At 44.3% G+C, this 17060-nt stretch overlaps 1 long non-coding RNA gene across 1 annotated transcript in view; it reads left to right on the forward strand.

Annotated features, from left to right (window-relative positions):
* Window positions 1-1047: 1047 nt before the first annotated feature.
* LOC132405185 (uncharacterized) overlaps window positions 1048-17060 on the forward strand; it is a 50241-nt gene continuing 34228 nt past the window's right edge. Inside the window, exon 1 of the long non-coding RNA XR_009515782.1 lies at window positions 1048-1087. This is a non-coding gene — a long non-coding RNA (uncharacterized LOC132405185). The remainder of the gene's footprint in view (window positions 1088-17060) is intronic.

The following is a 17060-nucleotide window of genomic DNA, read 5'->3' on the forward strand; positions in this document are numbered from 1 at the left end:
GTTGGGCAGATCAGCCTGTTTCTGTTCTATATAAGTCTTTCACTATATTAACCTTGCTGCCTGTTGGCTTTAGTTGATCTTAATTTAGTCAATACTTGAAAGACATAATTCAGCAGTGTCTACACCACCATTAGCATATCTACAAGGAGTGCTGACACAAGAAAGCGGTATCCATCATCAAGGACCCCCATCATTCAAGCAATGCTTCTTCTTACTGCTGTCATCAGGAGGGAGGTACAGTAGCCTTAGGCCCCACACTAACTGCTTCAGGAACAGTTATTACCCTTCAACCAGATCCCCACGGCCTCAAGTTCAAGGGGTCTACCCCTTATGTTCTCGGTATTATTTATTTATTTGTACTTGCAGAACTTGTCTTCTTTTCTACATTGGTTGTTTGTGTGTGGTTTTTCATTGTTTCTCTGTTACTTCTTTGTTCCACTGTGAATGCCTGTTAGAAAATAAAGCTGAGGGAAGTATATGGTGACATAAATGTACTTTGAATGTTGAACTTCGCAGTGGGGAACTGGTGCTACCATTCTTACTAGTTGATAATCCAGGTGAAAATATTCCTACAGCAAGTTATAAAAGTACCAAGTGTTATCTTCCACCGACTCGGTCTATTTGTTGCATAATCCCTGAGCCGGGTTTGCACTATCTGTGCGGGCATTTAATCGGTTGCACTTCCCCCTTTGCTCCCCTTGGAGCGCAGCTGAGGTGGCGTCGGAGCGAGCGGAGGGCCCGGCCTGTCAGTGTCAGTGAACCCGGCACACCGTGCAAGTGAGAGCGGGCGACAGGGTTGAAGTACTCTTGCAATGGGCAATGGTGGTTCTGGGGCTGCCCACTGTCCCAACCACGCAGCATTCACCTGGTAGCGAGCTTGGTGCCGTCTGAAATCTGCACTGACAAACCTCCAGTTAAATATGTTCCTGACTAACGTCATGACTGAATGGGGGAGGATTCTCTTTGCTGCCCAATCAGCTACTGCATTAACATGCGTGGGACTTTGTTTTGCTCCTGTGTTTCAAGACTGGGTAGTTTGTGGGCTGCATGCAGTTGAGGCCTATTTTTTAAAAACGTAACTTACTGAGTAAGTTGCCTGCTTTAAATTGCTTATGTTTCTCCAAGTCTAAAGAGCTGCGGTTTAAGTTTATGTATTTAGTAACTGATTTGGCAGGAGGTGGGGGTTATATGGGAGGCAGGGTTTGTGGGTCGGCACAACATTGTGGGCCAAAGGACCTGTAATGTGCTGTACTATTCTATGTTCTATGCTCTACTGCAGTGACAATCAAACTCCAATTTTACAACTGGCACTGCTGCTCAGGATTTTCCACAGCTACAGAGATTCGGGTGTCTCCTTACTAGCTGCCCTTCTTGTGCCAGATAGCACAGGAAGCACACAACAATTTTCAGGCAGCTCACCAAACTACTAGATATACTTCTTTTGAGCCGCTGTCACTGCAATCTGCAGCCTGTAATTTCCCTTTAAGAAGCATACTTTTGAACCATCTAACTGAACTCCCAATTCTAAAAATATTTTTTTTTTTTTTGTATTTGCGCAGTTTTGCACATTTGCTGCTGTTCTGTCTTAGTTTTTCACTGATTCAGTTGTACTTCTTTGTTCTACTGTGAATGCCCATAAGAAAATGATTCTCAGGGTTGAATATGGTGACATATATGTACTCTGGTAATAAATTTACTTTGAACTTCCTTCTGCTCCTCATAATGTTGTACACTTTTATCAGTTCCCTTGTGAAACTTCACTAGGGTTCCTTTGAGGCAGGGGTTCCCACCCTTGGGTCCACAAACCCCTCGGTTAATGGTAAGGTTCCACGGCATAAAAAAAGTTTGGAACCCCTGCTTTAAGGAGAATTAAGGAAGAAAATACCAAAGTACAAGAGAGAAAAGACTAACTGACAAGATAGAGAGGGGGTGGAAGGAGAATCATATAGAGACAAAGCACAACTGAGCTGAGTGTATGCAGTGAATTCTCTGTAATTCAACGTAAAGTGACTCTTGAAATGATAATGCTTCTCTCCCAGTCTATTCTGGTAACTGAGTGTACAGCAGATGTGGTGTCATTGTTAAAACAGATTGGCCAAATCAGATGAGAAGCAATGCAAACCTCTTATGCTTGACAGGCATGGACTAAATGTGGTACTATTATACCAAACTAATCATTTCCGGGAGGATTATAAATCTGGGTTGGTTGCTCCCCATGAAAAGAGATTTTCAATCAGCACTGATGCTGAGAGGATTCCACCTGGTCACATCCATGTTAATTTTTACTTCAGAGTGACAGAAGGCAGTGATCTAACAGTGAAATAATATGATACTTGCATAACCATTTGGCAATTCTTATGTCTAATGGAGGCCTTTTCAGGGATTGGCTCAGCTGAGCTCTGGCCCTTGGGCTGCTGCTTCACCATTCAAGTGACCCTGATTCAGTCCTGACCTTCGTGCTATGTGGAGAAGATGGTACCAGTGAACAATACTGCCAAATGCAATGCCCTGCGGATAGTCCATGAAACTGCTTCTCTTGCTTCCTCTACTTTCACATATGATTCTGTTACTAAGCTTGGAACCTGTGATTTACATTTTGACGGTGTGTTTTCAGACTGACAGAGCAATCTGTGGCTTTGCTGTTTCCCAGGGAGTTCAGTGAGGTTGGGAGTGGAGTGTGCACCCTGAAAGCCTGGAGATTAGGCACAAACCCACGACTGACTCCATTTTTTACCAATCTCGATGATAAAAGCATTGGGCAGGCTTGAAATAAACGGGAACGAGAGCAGAAGGTGACCAGGTGTTCTGTGCTGTCTGCCTGCATTTAACCAGTCTCTCTCTCTCTCCTTCTCATTCGATGCTGCCAGAGTCTTGGGTCTTGGACAAGGTTTAATCGATGTGGTTTGTGGGCTGGACTATGCGGTAGGGTAATTCTAGGCACTCTCTACAGTAGGCTTCATGGTTGGCACAACATTGTGGGCCAAAGAGCCTGTAACGTGCCAGTAGATTTCTATGTTCTATGGAGTCCATAGTTTATGTTTCGACGTGTGCCTGGTTTCTGGTTATTCTTTTTTGTATTGCTATTTTGTGCGATTTTGATCAGTGCAGACTGGGTCTGTGACCTGCAGTCAACAAGTGACACAGCGCTAAATTGAACTGAAATGAACTCAACTCCCCGTTGCTTAATTTTTGTATAAACATTCCATAAGCACAAAGCTATCATTCGTAATTTTAGTTGGAATTTCGACTCTAATTCCTAGTGGAGTTGGAATGTCTACCTCTCATCCTGCTCCACTCCATCCTGGCTGGGTGCTTCTCATCCCACCAGCCGAGATCCTGATGAGAATGAGGGAGGGCCCCCTTACAGTGGTACCGACATTCCGATCACCTCCTGTTCAAGATGGCACAAAGCAGCGATGTCCGTTGAGCTGGCGTCTCAGATTTAGCTGTTTTTCCATGTTCCCAAGGATGATTTTTGGCAGAGAATGGGGAACTAGGAGTCAGGTTAGCATTTTAGGGTCAGGGATGTGGGTAAGTTAGAGTCCAGGTTGGAGGACTCAGTGGTCAAAGGCCAGCGATCCACACAGACAGGTGATGGGTTGATAAGTGCTGTGGACAAAGACCAGCAAGGTCAAGGGCTGACGACCCTCTCCCCACTACGCAAGTCAGTGAGTTCCTCCAGGTTGGCAGGTCTGGCACCCAGAGGTCCATGCAGACAGGAGGCACGAGGGCTGGTGAGCCCCTGGGTCGGCAAGCTGAGTCTGGATGTTCAAGGTCCTGGGTGTATGAATCTGTGAATCCCCTGGGAAGCCCAGTGTCTGCAAGTTCGTGAGTCCAGCTGGAAGTCCAGTGGCGGCCTCTCCTGGAGTTGGAGGCCTGTCTGTGTGTGGAACTGGGTGGTGGGTGAGTGAGGGGCTCATTTTACTGTTGTTGTGCAGCTCTGCTGAGCATTGTGGGCCTGCTATGATAGCACTGGAATATGTGGTGACCCTTGTGGGCTGTCCCCAGCACAACCTTAGTTTGCGTAGGGTGTTAAATGAGTCTGAAACCCTCCACCCTTACAGCTGACCGCTGAGCACAGGAGCTGTAACCCTTCTACACTTTCAAATCATGTTTACACACAGTCACGTACCCCGTGACCGGGTTACAGAACCAGCAGAAATGGAAAACACTCAGGAGTCTGGTATTGCTATAAACTAATCGCGTTTATTAGTAACTAAGCAATATAGTTATATAAATGCAAATATATCAAACAGGTTAGCAATTATATACATATACATAAGTGTGGAAATAGGTACAAAACTGGGCTCTTTCAAACCTAGGGGTAAATGGGTACAGTCTTACGATGATGGAGAGAGTTCAGTTCATTTCGAGGTAGTTATTTGAGTAATGGAGAGAGAGAGAGAGAGAGAGAGAGAGAGAGAGAGAGAGAGAGAGAGAGAAAGAGAGAGAGAGAGAAAGAGAGAGAGAGAGAGAGAGAGAGAGAGAGAAAGAGAGAGAGAGAGAAAGACAGAGAGAGAGAGAGAGAGAGAGAGAGAGAAAGAGAGAGAGAGAGAAAGAGAGAGTGAGAGAGAGAAAGAGAGAGAGAGAGAAAGAGAGAGAGAGAGAGAGAGAGAGAGAGAGAGAGAGAGAAAGAGAGAGAGAGAGAGAGAGAGAGAGAGAGAGAGAGAGAGAGAGGTGATGCCATCGATCTTCCTGTTGTCTTCCGAAATCCTGTTGTGGTCACCGAATATGACCAGAATATATATGACCATTCTTCAGTGGGGGAATTATCACCCAGGCAAGGGTGGACACAAATAATTCCCCACCGGTCGCACTTTTTCACATTGTGAGCCACAGATCGATTCCGCCGAATCGATCCTCCAAAAACCCCACCTTTGTGTGGGTGCAGCAAAGCTCATTCAGTGTCCGATACTGTGTGTCTCGTGGTGTGTCTGTCTGTGTGGATCTCCTTTTTATTTCCACATGTTGGACACCAGCTGTACATCAACCTGCTCTGCCCTCCTCTTTCTGCAGGAACGTTACAAGCAGGCAAGTGACCTCAGGGGAAAGGTAAACAGTTTGCAGAGAAACCATAACATCAATCTTTCGAGCAGTTTCTCTCTCTCTCTCTCTCTCTCTCATTGTGCCGGACACCTCCCTCTCTCTCTCTGTTAATAGCAGCACAGTTCATAGGGTCTACTCTGGACCCTGTTACAAACTACGGTTACCCATGACACCCAGTATGTTTTGATTTACATGTGATCAATGAATGAATCTGAATATTGAGTTGGTATTGGTACCAGTGTTCAGGCCAGGTTGGCAGACAGAATTGTCTGAATGTAGATGCTTCAAACAGTTGGCTGAAGGGTTGCAGTGGCAAGAGCAATATCTCAAGCCGGTAAAGGAGGTGTTGACATTTTGGCGGAAACTGTGCATCAGGCTGATGTAGATTTGGGGTACAAGATGGGAGGCTGAGAGGTAATCTGAGAAAAAGTGTTTTTACCCCTGAGGGTGGTTGGTATCTGGAATATACCTCCTGGTGGAGGCAGAGACTCTCACTACATTTAAGAAGCCTCTGGAAAAGCACTTGAATCACCAAAGCATAACCATTCTGCAGATCGATGGTTGGTGAATAGGATTAATATAGATTGGTATTGGATGGCCAGCGTGGGGAAGACGTACTGAAGGGCTTATATCAGCGCTGTCTGATTCTAAGACTCTTTGACTCCAAATCCTAGGCAGATGAATGGCCTTGAGCTGAAATGTTGACCATCAATTTCCCTCCGTAAATGGGGCCTGACCAGTTGATTCGCTCCATCAGCCTGTGCATACTCTATTCCTCGTTGCATCCTGAACAACAATGGCTTGGGATGGTGAGCTGTTTTACAGAACAGAATATCAATATTCAAGGGCTAGCCCTAAAACACAACATAGAAAACATCCTACACAAGGCATCTCAGACTAGTAGGGCAACCTCACTGCCTAACTTACTTACTGTCCATTATGCCACTAGCATTTAGGGTAGCAATGAAAGTTCTCCTCCTGTCTGTCCATAACATCGAACATATAGATATACAGTAGCAGGATTCTTCATTGCTGTTTCCATATCAATATTTTTGATGAGGACTGGTGGGACCACTCTTAGTCTGGCCTCTACCCTTTGACCTGTTTGGCATGGGTGACCCAGCCAAGAGCCAAAGTGCAAAGCCCAGACTCCAGCCAATGTAACTCTCTGGGTCATTGAGGCATGCCAGCCTCTGAACCATGACAGGGTTTCGATCGTTCAACAGTTCCAATCAATATCAGAGAATGTATACAATATACAACGTGACATTCTTGTTCTTCACAGAAAGCCACAAAAACAGAAGAGCACCCCAAAGAATGAGTGACAGTAAAAACGTTAGAACCCCAATGTCCCCCCTATCATGCACAAGCAGAAGCAAAGCATCAAGCCTCCACTCCCACTCCTCCTCCCTCTCCTTCACGTATTTCAGCAAAAAGCATCAGCGCCCACCACTCACCAAACAGGCAATAGCAAAGGCCCCAAGAGCGACCATGATCTGCTTTACAACAAAAGATAATCGCTCACCCAACAATTCGACATGCCACAAACTCTCTCACCCTAATAAAGGGGCAGAGAGGTGCTACACAGCCAGAGGGGAGACCGATCAAAACAAAACAACTCTCTGATTACGATGTTAAAGTCTGTTGCATCGCTTTGTTTTTTAGTTCTCTGACTCAAGAATCAGCAGCAAACTCTTCCCCACCAACGAGAGAAAGAGAGAGAGAGAGAGAGAGAGAGAGCACGTGATTCACCAATAGAAAGACCTCTGACAGCAGATCTGCTGTCCCCAATATTCCTGTTTCTCTCCTGCTTCAGTCAGTGACACTGGTATAGATTGGACTCGTCCACAGGGCTGCAAAGCCTCAGAACCCCAAAGGCACGCTCGTCTTCCAGGCCAGTGGACTGGTACTGGTCACAAAGCATGTGCTACCGGGCTGCGAGGAAACAATATGATTTGGCGGCATGAAACGATACGAGTCAGCTGCAACTTTTCTCATTCCCCGTCACGCCCACTGTTGAACTTGAACACACGTGAGGTCATCAGTTGCCTAAATACCCTAGCGCCAGGGATCACTGGTTGGCCTCGGGTAACCGGCTGCCTCACGCAGCCAGCGAGAAGTGCCGTTGCTACTGGCCTGGAGCGCGGACAGATGGGCATCACCTCTAAACCTGTTTAGCACACCGTATGTTCGTGGCGAACCCGGTGCTAAAATATTCGCAGATTACCTAATTCGGGCTCAGGGTTTCGCAAGTAGCAGAGTAGATACCTCACTGTGATCTACTGAAAGTCATCCCTCCAGTGTCGGCCGACAGATCCTACCTACCTACGGGGTGGGGGGGGGGTGGGCTCGCGCCCTGTCACACTCCTCACTCAGTCGGTCACTCTCTCCAGACTGCGACCACCGCGGCCCCGGTATGGGGAGCTCCAGCCCTGACTTTGTCCTCTCACCCCACCCAGAACCAGCCGCACCTGGCCAGGCCGTCTGGCGGCGGGCGGGCAGAGGCTGGAGTTCGGGCCCAGAGGCTGTCTATTGAGGCAATGAAGCCCTCAAAACTGCTTCGGCACCTTGAGTCCAAGCACCCTGCACTTAAAGACAAACCCGTTGAGTTTTTGAGTGAAAAAAACATGAGCAAGTAACACAGAAGCAAGTGCTGAGAGCCATGAAAACTAAATTGCAGAATGGACTAGACATAAGGAACCTCCTTCGAGTATTGCTGTCTCCCATCTGCCCTACAATGGGACCATCTTGTTGCAGGGAAACAAGGCCAGGGCTCCCACTGATTCAGTGATATTGGTGTGTTGTAATCTTTTATATGTTCATACAAGGAAAATATGCACTGTGTGTTTAATATCCAAATGTTACTTAAAACGTTATGATGCTATTGACTTATAAGTGAGTTATAATTGACTTATCACTATATTCATACAAGGAAAATATGCACTGTGTGTTTAATATTAAATTCGTTAGATAAACCATTTTAGAAACAAAATTGAGTGTATTAGCCAATAAGTGACTTATAGTTGATTTATCACCTATATTCTGGTTGTGATTAACATCCCCCTCCCCGTCGGCCGGTCCGCAAGAATATTGTCAGTATTAAACCGGTCCGCGGTGCAAAAAGGGTTGGTGACCCCTGTTCTAGGCCGCGCCCTTGGGAAATCGAGAAAAGTGGCCAATTGGTGAGTCATGGGAACAGGAACCTTCACTGCAAAGAACCACAATTTGAGTGCAGCTGCAGGTCAAGGGCACTGACAAAATCCCGTCCATCTTGATAAGGAAAATAAGAGATGTTAAAGATAAAAATTAAGCTGTTTCCACAGATGAGCTCAATGAAGCTGCTGTGTAGTGCCATCATAGCCCCACCATGGTTGTGGTCCTCTTGGAGGTGCTTGCCTAAGACTGCAGAACGTTACAGAGAATCAGGTTCATTATTACTGATGTATATTGTGAAATTCGTTGTTCTGTGGCAACAGTACAATGCAAAACACAAAATAATTACTGTAAGTTACAATGTAAGAAAGTACATACATAGTGCAAAAAAGGAAGAGTGATGTAGTCTTTGTGGGTTCATTGTCCATTCAGGAATCAGATGGTGGGGGGGGGCGGGTGGGAAGAAGCTGTTCCTAAAATGTTGACCGTGGGTCTTCAGGCTCCTGTACCTCCTCCCTGATGGCAGTAATGAGAAGTGAGCATGTTCCAGATGGTGAGAGTCCTTAATGATGAATGAGCTTCTTGAGGCATCACCTTTTGGAGATGTCCTCTTTATTGGGGACAGCTATGGCATGATGGAGTTGGCTGAGTCTATAACGTCCTGCAGTCTCCTTCAGTCCTGCGCATTGGAGTCTCCACACCAGGTGGAGATGCAACCAGTCCAGATATATCTATAGAAATCTGGTGACATACCAAATGTGAAGTTTTATAACTCCAGAAATTAATCAAAAAAAAACACAAAAGCCCAGGAAACTTGTCTGCTTAGTACTGAAGAAGGGTCTTGGTCTGAAATGTCGACCGCTTTTTCTTTCCCATTGATGTTACCACAGCCGCTGAGTTCCTCCAGCACTTTGTGTATGTTGCTTTGAATATTTACTGCAGTTTTCTTTAGTGAGGCACTCACATATGAAGTGGTGGCTAATGATGTATGCCATTCATGTACCTCATACCTGCAATGAATTACGTAAACAAAGAATGCTTAATCATACAATGTATTTACAGTATTACTGAAGTATTAAATATACCACACTACACCCTGCTTTGCTATAAATTCCAACACAACACAGAATGCACCTTAACTCAAATATGTAACCTATTCCTCTGTAGTCATCTTACGCAGTATCCTATATAATACAACCACTATATAGACATCAATAACAGGTTAAGTTTTAAATTGTCCCACTGAGACCTAATATAACCATATAACGATATAACAATCACAGCACGGAAACAGGCCATCTCGGCCGACTTAGTCCGTGCCGAACTCTTAATCTCACCTAGTCCCACCTACCCGGACTCAGCCCATAACCCTCCACTCCTTTCCTGTCCATATACCTATCCAATTTTACCTTAAATAACACAACTGAACTGGCCTCTACTACTTCTACAGGAAGCTCATTCCACACAGCTATCACTCTCTGAGTAAAGAAATACCCCCTCGTGTTTCCCTTAAACTTCTGCCCCCTAACTCTCAAATCATGTCCTCTCGTTTGAATCTCCCCTGCTCTCAATGGAAACAGCCTATTCACGTCAACTCTATCCAGCCTTCTCAAAATTTTAAATACCTCGATCAAATCCCTCAACCTTCTACGCTCCAATGAATAGAGACCTAACTTGTTCAACCTTTCTCTGTAACTTAAGTGCTGAAACCCAGGTAACATCCTAGTAAATTGTCTCTGCACTCTGTCTAATTTATTGATATCTTTCCTATAATTCGGTGACCAGAACTGCAAACAATATTCCAAATTTGGCCTTACCAATGCCTTGTACAACTTTAGCATTACATCCCAACTTCTGTACTCAATGCTTTGATTTATAAAGGCCAGCGTTCCAAAAGCCTTCTTCACCACCCTATCTACATGAGACTCCACCTTCAGGGAACTATGCACTGTTATTCCTAGATCTCTCTGTTCCACTGCATTCCTCAATGCCCTACCATTTACCCTGTATTTTCTATTTGGATTATTCCTGCCAAAATGTAGAACCTCACACTTCTCAGCATTAAACTCCATCTGCCAACGTTCAGCCCATTCTTCTAACCAGCATAAATCTCCCTGCAAGCTTTGAAAACCCACCTCATTATCCACAACACCTCCTACCTTAGTATCATCGGTATACTTACTAATCCAATTTACCACCCCATCATCCAGATCATTTATGTATATTACAAACAACATTGGGCCCAAAACAGATCCCTGAGGCACCCCGCTAGTCACCGGCCTCCATCCCGATAAACAATTATCCACCACTACTCTCTGGCATCTCCCATCTAGCCACTGTTGAATCCATTTTATTACTCCATCATTAATACCTAATGACTGAACCTTCTTAACTAACCTTCCATGTGGAACTTTGTCAAAGGCTTTGCTGAAGTCCATATAGACTACATCCACTGCCTTACCCTCGTCAACATTCCTCGTAACTTCTTCAAAAAATTCAATAAGGTTTGTCAAACATGACCTTCCACGCACAAATCCATGCTGGCTACTCCTAATCAGATCCTGTCTATCCAGATAATTATTAATACTATCTCTAAGAATACTTTCCATTAATTTACCCACCACTGATGTCAAACTGACAGGTCTATAATTGCTAGGCTTACTTCTAGAACCCTTTTTAAACAATGAAACCACATGAGCAATACGCCAATCCTCCGGCACAATCCCCATTTCTAATGACATCTTAAAGATCTTCATCAGAGCTCCTGCTATTTCTATACAAACTTCCCTCAAGGACCTGGGGAATATCCTGTCAGGACCCAGAGATTTATCCGCTTTTAAATTTCTTAAAAGCGCCAGTACTTCCACCTCTTTAATTGTCACCTCCTTACTTGTTTCCCACACCTTACACAATTCAATATCCTTCTCCTTAGTGAATACCGAAGAGAAGAAATCGTTCAAAATCTCTCCCATTTCCCTCGGCTCCACACATAGCTGACCACTCTGATTCTCTAAGGGGCCAATTTTAATGATTTAATCGTTGTAGAGAATTTCTTACTCTTGTGAAAAAGTGTCTTTCCTTGGCAGGTGAGACTGGTGGCTGTGAAACTATCTCATGTTCTGGAGTGTCTCTCCCTGGTGGTTGTAGGAGTTGACTCTGGGATGGCAGGAAGTGGTTCTGACTGCTCTGGAGACCTTTCTTCTCTAACAGTTGACTATGTTCTCCTCAACTGATCAAAGCACAGTCTCCAGATGACATCAGACGCATTCGCCACAGTGTAAGAGAATAGTCCAGTTCTGTCCCTAATCCTTCCAAGTACTAACTTTTGATCATCTCTGTAGTCCCATCCTAGGGCTGTTTATCCAGGAGTGAAACATAGAACTTTCTTGTATGAGGAACGCTCAGTTTGTCTCAGCTGCATATTCTTTCTGAGAATGGGTTTCAGGACATTGAAGTGTGAGTGTGAGGGACAGCTCAGGAACAGCTTGGCTGATGAGCTGTTAGTTTTGGAGTGCACTGCTCTTGACATCTTTTGGGTGTATTCGCATCCCAAACAGTGCATGGAAAGCTGTTCGATCTGCTGACAATCCCAGGCCACCAGACCATGCTTAGAACCAATGGTTTCATTTTGACCATTACTAGCTACCTGCATGTAGCTTCTTTAACACTTTAGTTTTCAAACTGGATGGTACAATAATTCTCAATCCCCACATAAGGTAGACCCTAATCAAGAGTCAGTTCATCCCGGTGCTAGTAAAAATGAGGGAACTGGAATTCCTGTGGGTGAAGGGTGTCCTTACTGAGGACAGAGCGCTTGGCCTCAGAGAGTTGAAGGTCGGAGGGAATGGTAAAGACCCAGCACGGACGAGAGATGGGATCAGAGGGGGGAGGGAGACTGGTAAGTGTCAGTGGAGAGGGAAGGGCTGGGGTGAGAGGAAGATGGAGCCTCTGAGGGCCCAGGAGCTGACTATGGGATCTGAGGGAGAGGGGATTGCAGGGTGGTGGCGGGGGAAGGGGAGACAGGAGTCACAATCACAGCATGTGAAGACCCGGCCTGGAGTTCAGGGCTGGAGTCGTAGTCCATGGTTGCTCAAACGCTTTGAAGCTGTCCATGGTCGTTATATTTAGGCAGGTCATTTTGTCCGACTTTGATTGATCAATGCAATGCATTAGGAAAAGCAAATAAACTGACGGTAGTTAACATAGCCCATGCTTATTCCACTGGAATTATTCTGAATCAACAGCTTTATTAGTCTTACACTTGCTAGGTTTCAGAACAGCTCCTTGTTCTCTGTTCATTCTACTGTGCTGCCCCTGTGCGCGGAATCTGGTGCTTTGCAGCCACCTGCTGGTCACTTAGAGAATTGCTGTCCATCAGAGCCACTTCAAGTCAAATCAGAAAGGGAGAGAGGTTCAGAGGAGGTTAATGGAAATGATTCTAAGATTGAATGTCCTGTCATATGAAGTGCGTTTGATTGCTCTGGGCCTAGAGTACAGAAGGATGAGGGTGACCTCATTGACAGCTAACAAATGATGAAAGGCCTCGATAGAATGGATTTGGAGAGGATGTTTCTTGTGGTGGGAGAGTCTAAGACCAGAATAGAGGGGTGTCCTTTTAGAACGGAGATGAGGAGGATTTTCTTCAGCCACAGAGTGGTTAGCTGCAGGCAGCTGTGGAGACCAAGGCTCCATGTGTATTTAAGGCAGAGATTGATAAATTCTTGATTGGCCAGGGCATAAAGGGATATGGGAAGAAGGCAGGAGACTGGGGCTGAGAGGACAATTGGATCAACGATGAGGAAAGGGTGGGGCGGACTCAATGGGCCAAATAACCTTAATCTGCTCCTATATTTTATGGTTTTATGGAATAGAATACATTTGCTTTATTTGTCACATGTACATCAAAACATCCAAACATACAGTGAAAAGTGTTGTTTGCCTCAGAAACTATGCAGACAAGTGTGAGGTGTTGCCTTTTGGGAGGACAAACCAGGGCAGGACTTACACAGCAAGCGGTATGCACTGAGAAGAGCAGTAGAACAGAAAAACCTGGGAATACAGATCCATAATTCCTTGAAAATGGTGCCACAGGTAGATTGGGTTGTAAAGAGAACTTCTGGTAAATTGGCCTTCATAAATCATAATATTGTGTACAGGAATTGGGACGTTATTTTGAAGTTATGTAATACATTAGTAAGGCCAAGGTTGGAGTATTATGTGCAGTTCTGGTCACCTACAGGAAAAATATCAATAAGATTGAAAGAGTGCAGAGAAAATTTCCAAGGACATTGATAGGACTTGAGGACTTGAGTTATAAGGAAATGTTGAATAGGTTAGGATTTTATTCCCTACAGCATAGGAGAGTGCGGGAGATTTGATAGAGGTATACACAATTTTGAGTGGCATAGATAGGGTAAATGCAAGCTGACTTTTTCCAAAATGGTTGGCTGAGATTAGAACTATAAGTCATAGTTAAGGGTGAAAGGGAAAAGTTTAAGGGGAACATGAGGGAGAACTTCTTCAATCAAGGTGCTGAGAGTGTGGAACAAGCTGCCAGCAGAAGTGGTGGATGTGGGTTCGATTTCAACATTTAAGAGAAATTTAGACAGATGCATGGATGGGATGGTTATGGAGGGCTATGGTCCAGGTGCAGTTTGATAGAACTAGGCTGAATAATAGTATAGTGTGGATTAGATGGGCTGAAGGGTCTGTTTCTGTTTTCTCAAACTCATTCACTCCTGGAACCCAGAGGATTGGTGTGCTCCAGATGTGCTATGAATTGATCAACTACTCAGATCCTACGCTCTGGGATTCCTTGGCTAAACCATTTTACCTCTCATTTCTGAAAAAAAACCTCTGTAAAATCAACTCCCTCTGCCAAAACATACCTTTACATATTTAGGCAGCAATTGGTTGGGCAATTCCTGTGTCAAATATACAAGGATATTTGTCCATGGAAAGGCACTACAAAAGTTAAAGCTATTCAAAGTTTAAAGTACATTTATTATCAAAGAACGTGTAAGCTGTACAACCTTGAGATTTGTTTGCTTACAGGCAGTCACAGGGTAAGGACACCAAAATAACTCAATTAAAAAAAATAAAGACAACCCCAAATGCGTGCAACTAAAGAGAAAAATTGAATCATGCAAACAGTAAAAGAGAGCAACACCAACAGGATTCCGAACAGCCCAACGCAGGCCCAAAGCCCTGGTACTCAGTTCATCATATCACCACCAAGTTCACAGACACGAAGCACAGCAGCTGGGACAGTCTCACAGCCTCAGCATCATGGAGAGAGGATTTTCTTGTTCATCTGGGTCGGCATACAAATTGTCCAAATGGCAGATTGTACGTCTCACTAGGACACGGGGTCCTATTTAATTTGAGAATTAAATTTTTAAAATATGCTCACATGGAAACAATATCTCTGTATTTAGAAGCTAACTGATCCCTTTTCCAATGCCTTATTTCTGTGGTCTTTATTGAGATCAATAAAAGGAAATCTTGTTTTAGGATAATTGGGTACTTGGAATTCCAACAGTTCTGAGAATGTTCCCAGATACTCCTAAAATGTATGATAATACTGGTTCTTGACTGGACGTCATACCAAGCCCAAGAACTTGACATGCACATGCTGTGGTCTGATTTGTCTATCTGTGCCTTTTAGCTGTCTGACTTTCTTTCTAAATCCTGATTCCTTAGAGGTTAACTTACAGATTGAGGCAGTGGTAAGGAAGGCAAGTGCAATGTTAGATTTCATTTCAAGAGATAGGCACATGGGTGTTAGAAAAATGGAGGGCTATGTGGGAAGGATGGGTTAGATTGATCTTAGGGTAGGTTCTAAGGTCAGCAATACATGTTGGACTGAAAGACCTATGCTGTGTTCATGATGACATGCAAGCTATGTCCTGCCGAAGGGTTTTCACTGGAAACGTCAACTGTACTTTTTCCCGTAGATGTTGCCTAGCCTGCTGAGTTCCTCCAGTATTTTGTGTCTGTTGCTATGATTCTAAACAAAGGCTCCAATCTCGGTGTAGATTGGAAAAGCAAAGCTGAGCCATCACATTGATCCTCTCTTCCTTTCAGTCTTTCTTGCTGCAATACTTTCGCTCACCTTCATCCCACTGCTCCGGAGCTCATTTGTAGAATGAAAAGGAAATGTTCATTTTAAGCTACACCTGTGTCATCACTCCAGTTTTAGCCACCAAAGTCCAATACACACAGATAATGACTAGAAACAGTACGTGAACACTCAGGCACCAACCTCCAAATGATCAATGACTCATTCATCGAAGTCTGTAAGAGGATGAGCTTTGTACTAAGCATACGTAAAATTAAAGTGTGCTATCATTCTGGCCTCTGTAAAACCTTGCTCTGTGACAATGCTGATCCATGGTGAGATTCAAGAAAACCTGTCACATGAGCTCCCTCTTACACCACAGCGACTAAACCTTCCATCCACATATTCCCTTCTGACAGTCTGAGCAACGGAATATTGAATGATTGAGACTTAAAACCTCAGACAAACATGAGAATTCAGCAGAAGTGCACTTGTACTCTCCAGTAAACTACAATGGGCCGCACAAGGAAATAGAAAGAACCTGTAACTGTTATCTCCATAAAATTCAATGTTAGCATATGCTTCCAGGCCAAAATCTCCGGTGACAAGGCTTTAGCTACACCAAGTCATTTCCAGCAAGCAAACATTTTTGTACCCAGTACCAGACTATCAAGACAGATACTCCATTCAAGCAACTACCAGTCTGCCGGAGGAACTGAACAGATGGAGCAGCATCTGTGTGAGGAAAGAAATTGTCGATGTTTCAGCAGTTCTCCCTTACCTGTCACTACCTGCCTGCTATGTTGTACCCCTCCTCAGTCCACCAATCACTTCAGAATACTTTCTCACCACTCCTTTTCTCCTCTCTTTGCTGGCAATCTTGCCTCTCCATTCTCAATCCTGATGCAGGCTTTCGACCCTAAATTTGATATGGCTGTTCAACCTGCTGAGTTTCTCCAGCAGGCTGTTCGTTGTACCAGATTTCAGCATCTGCAGCTTCATATGTCTCTAATCTATTCCAAGCTCTGTCACAGGAAGAAACTACCAGGACGTCAGGGTCTTCTTAAAGCTCCTCTGAGGAAAGGCATCCGTGAGTCCTAGTGATCCATTTCTAGTCCCTGATTTCCTAAAATGAAAAACGAGTACTTTGCAATCCTTGGGAAATAGTCACTTAAAGATGGTATGAGGGACGTCAGAGATAAGGTCTTCACATAGAGAGTGGTGAGTGCATGGAACATATTGTCAAGGGTGGTATAGGGCAGATACATTAGGGACAATGTTCTCTCTAGAATGCGTGTGCACACATCTTTTGCTCTTTTGCTACTAGCGCACAAAGAAGTTTAAACTGCGCACAAAAGGTTGACACCCTCTACCTCATTGGCATGTTAAGTATATTTCATGATTGTACACAATCGCATTTCCTTTTCTGGTTTCTGATGCAGGAAATGTGGAGTTTGCAATGTTTTGTCTCCAGATTTCAGAAACGGCTTATTTATTCTGTTCTTATTGAAGAAATTATTCAGTGCACACATATTGTTGTCAGTGGCAAAAAAAAATGCGCAGCGCAAGATTTTTGCACACTGGTCATTACAAATTAGAGGGAACATTGATTAGAAACATTTAAGAAACTCTTAGATAGGCATATGGATGAAAGAAAAATGAAGGGCCAGACTGATTATGGAGTAGTTTAAAGGGTGGGCACAACATTTAGGGCCGAAGAGCCAGTACTGTGCTGTAACGTTATGGAATAGTGGACAGTGAAGAATATGTAAGATTATAACAGGATCAAAATCAACTAGGG

This window comes from Hypanus sabinus, chromosome 15 (assembly GCF_030144855.1).
Source record: "Hypanus sabinus isolate sHypSab1 chromosome 15, sHypSab1.hap1, whole genome shotgun sequence".
Classification (NCBI taxonomy): Eukaryota; Metazoa; Chordata; class Chondrichthyes; order Myliobatiformes; family Dasyatidae; genus Hypanus; species Hypanus sabinus.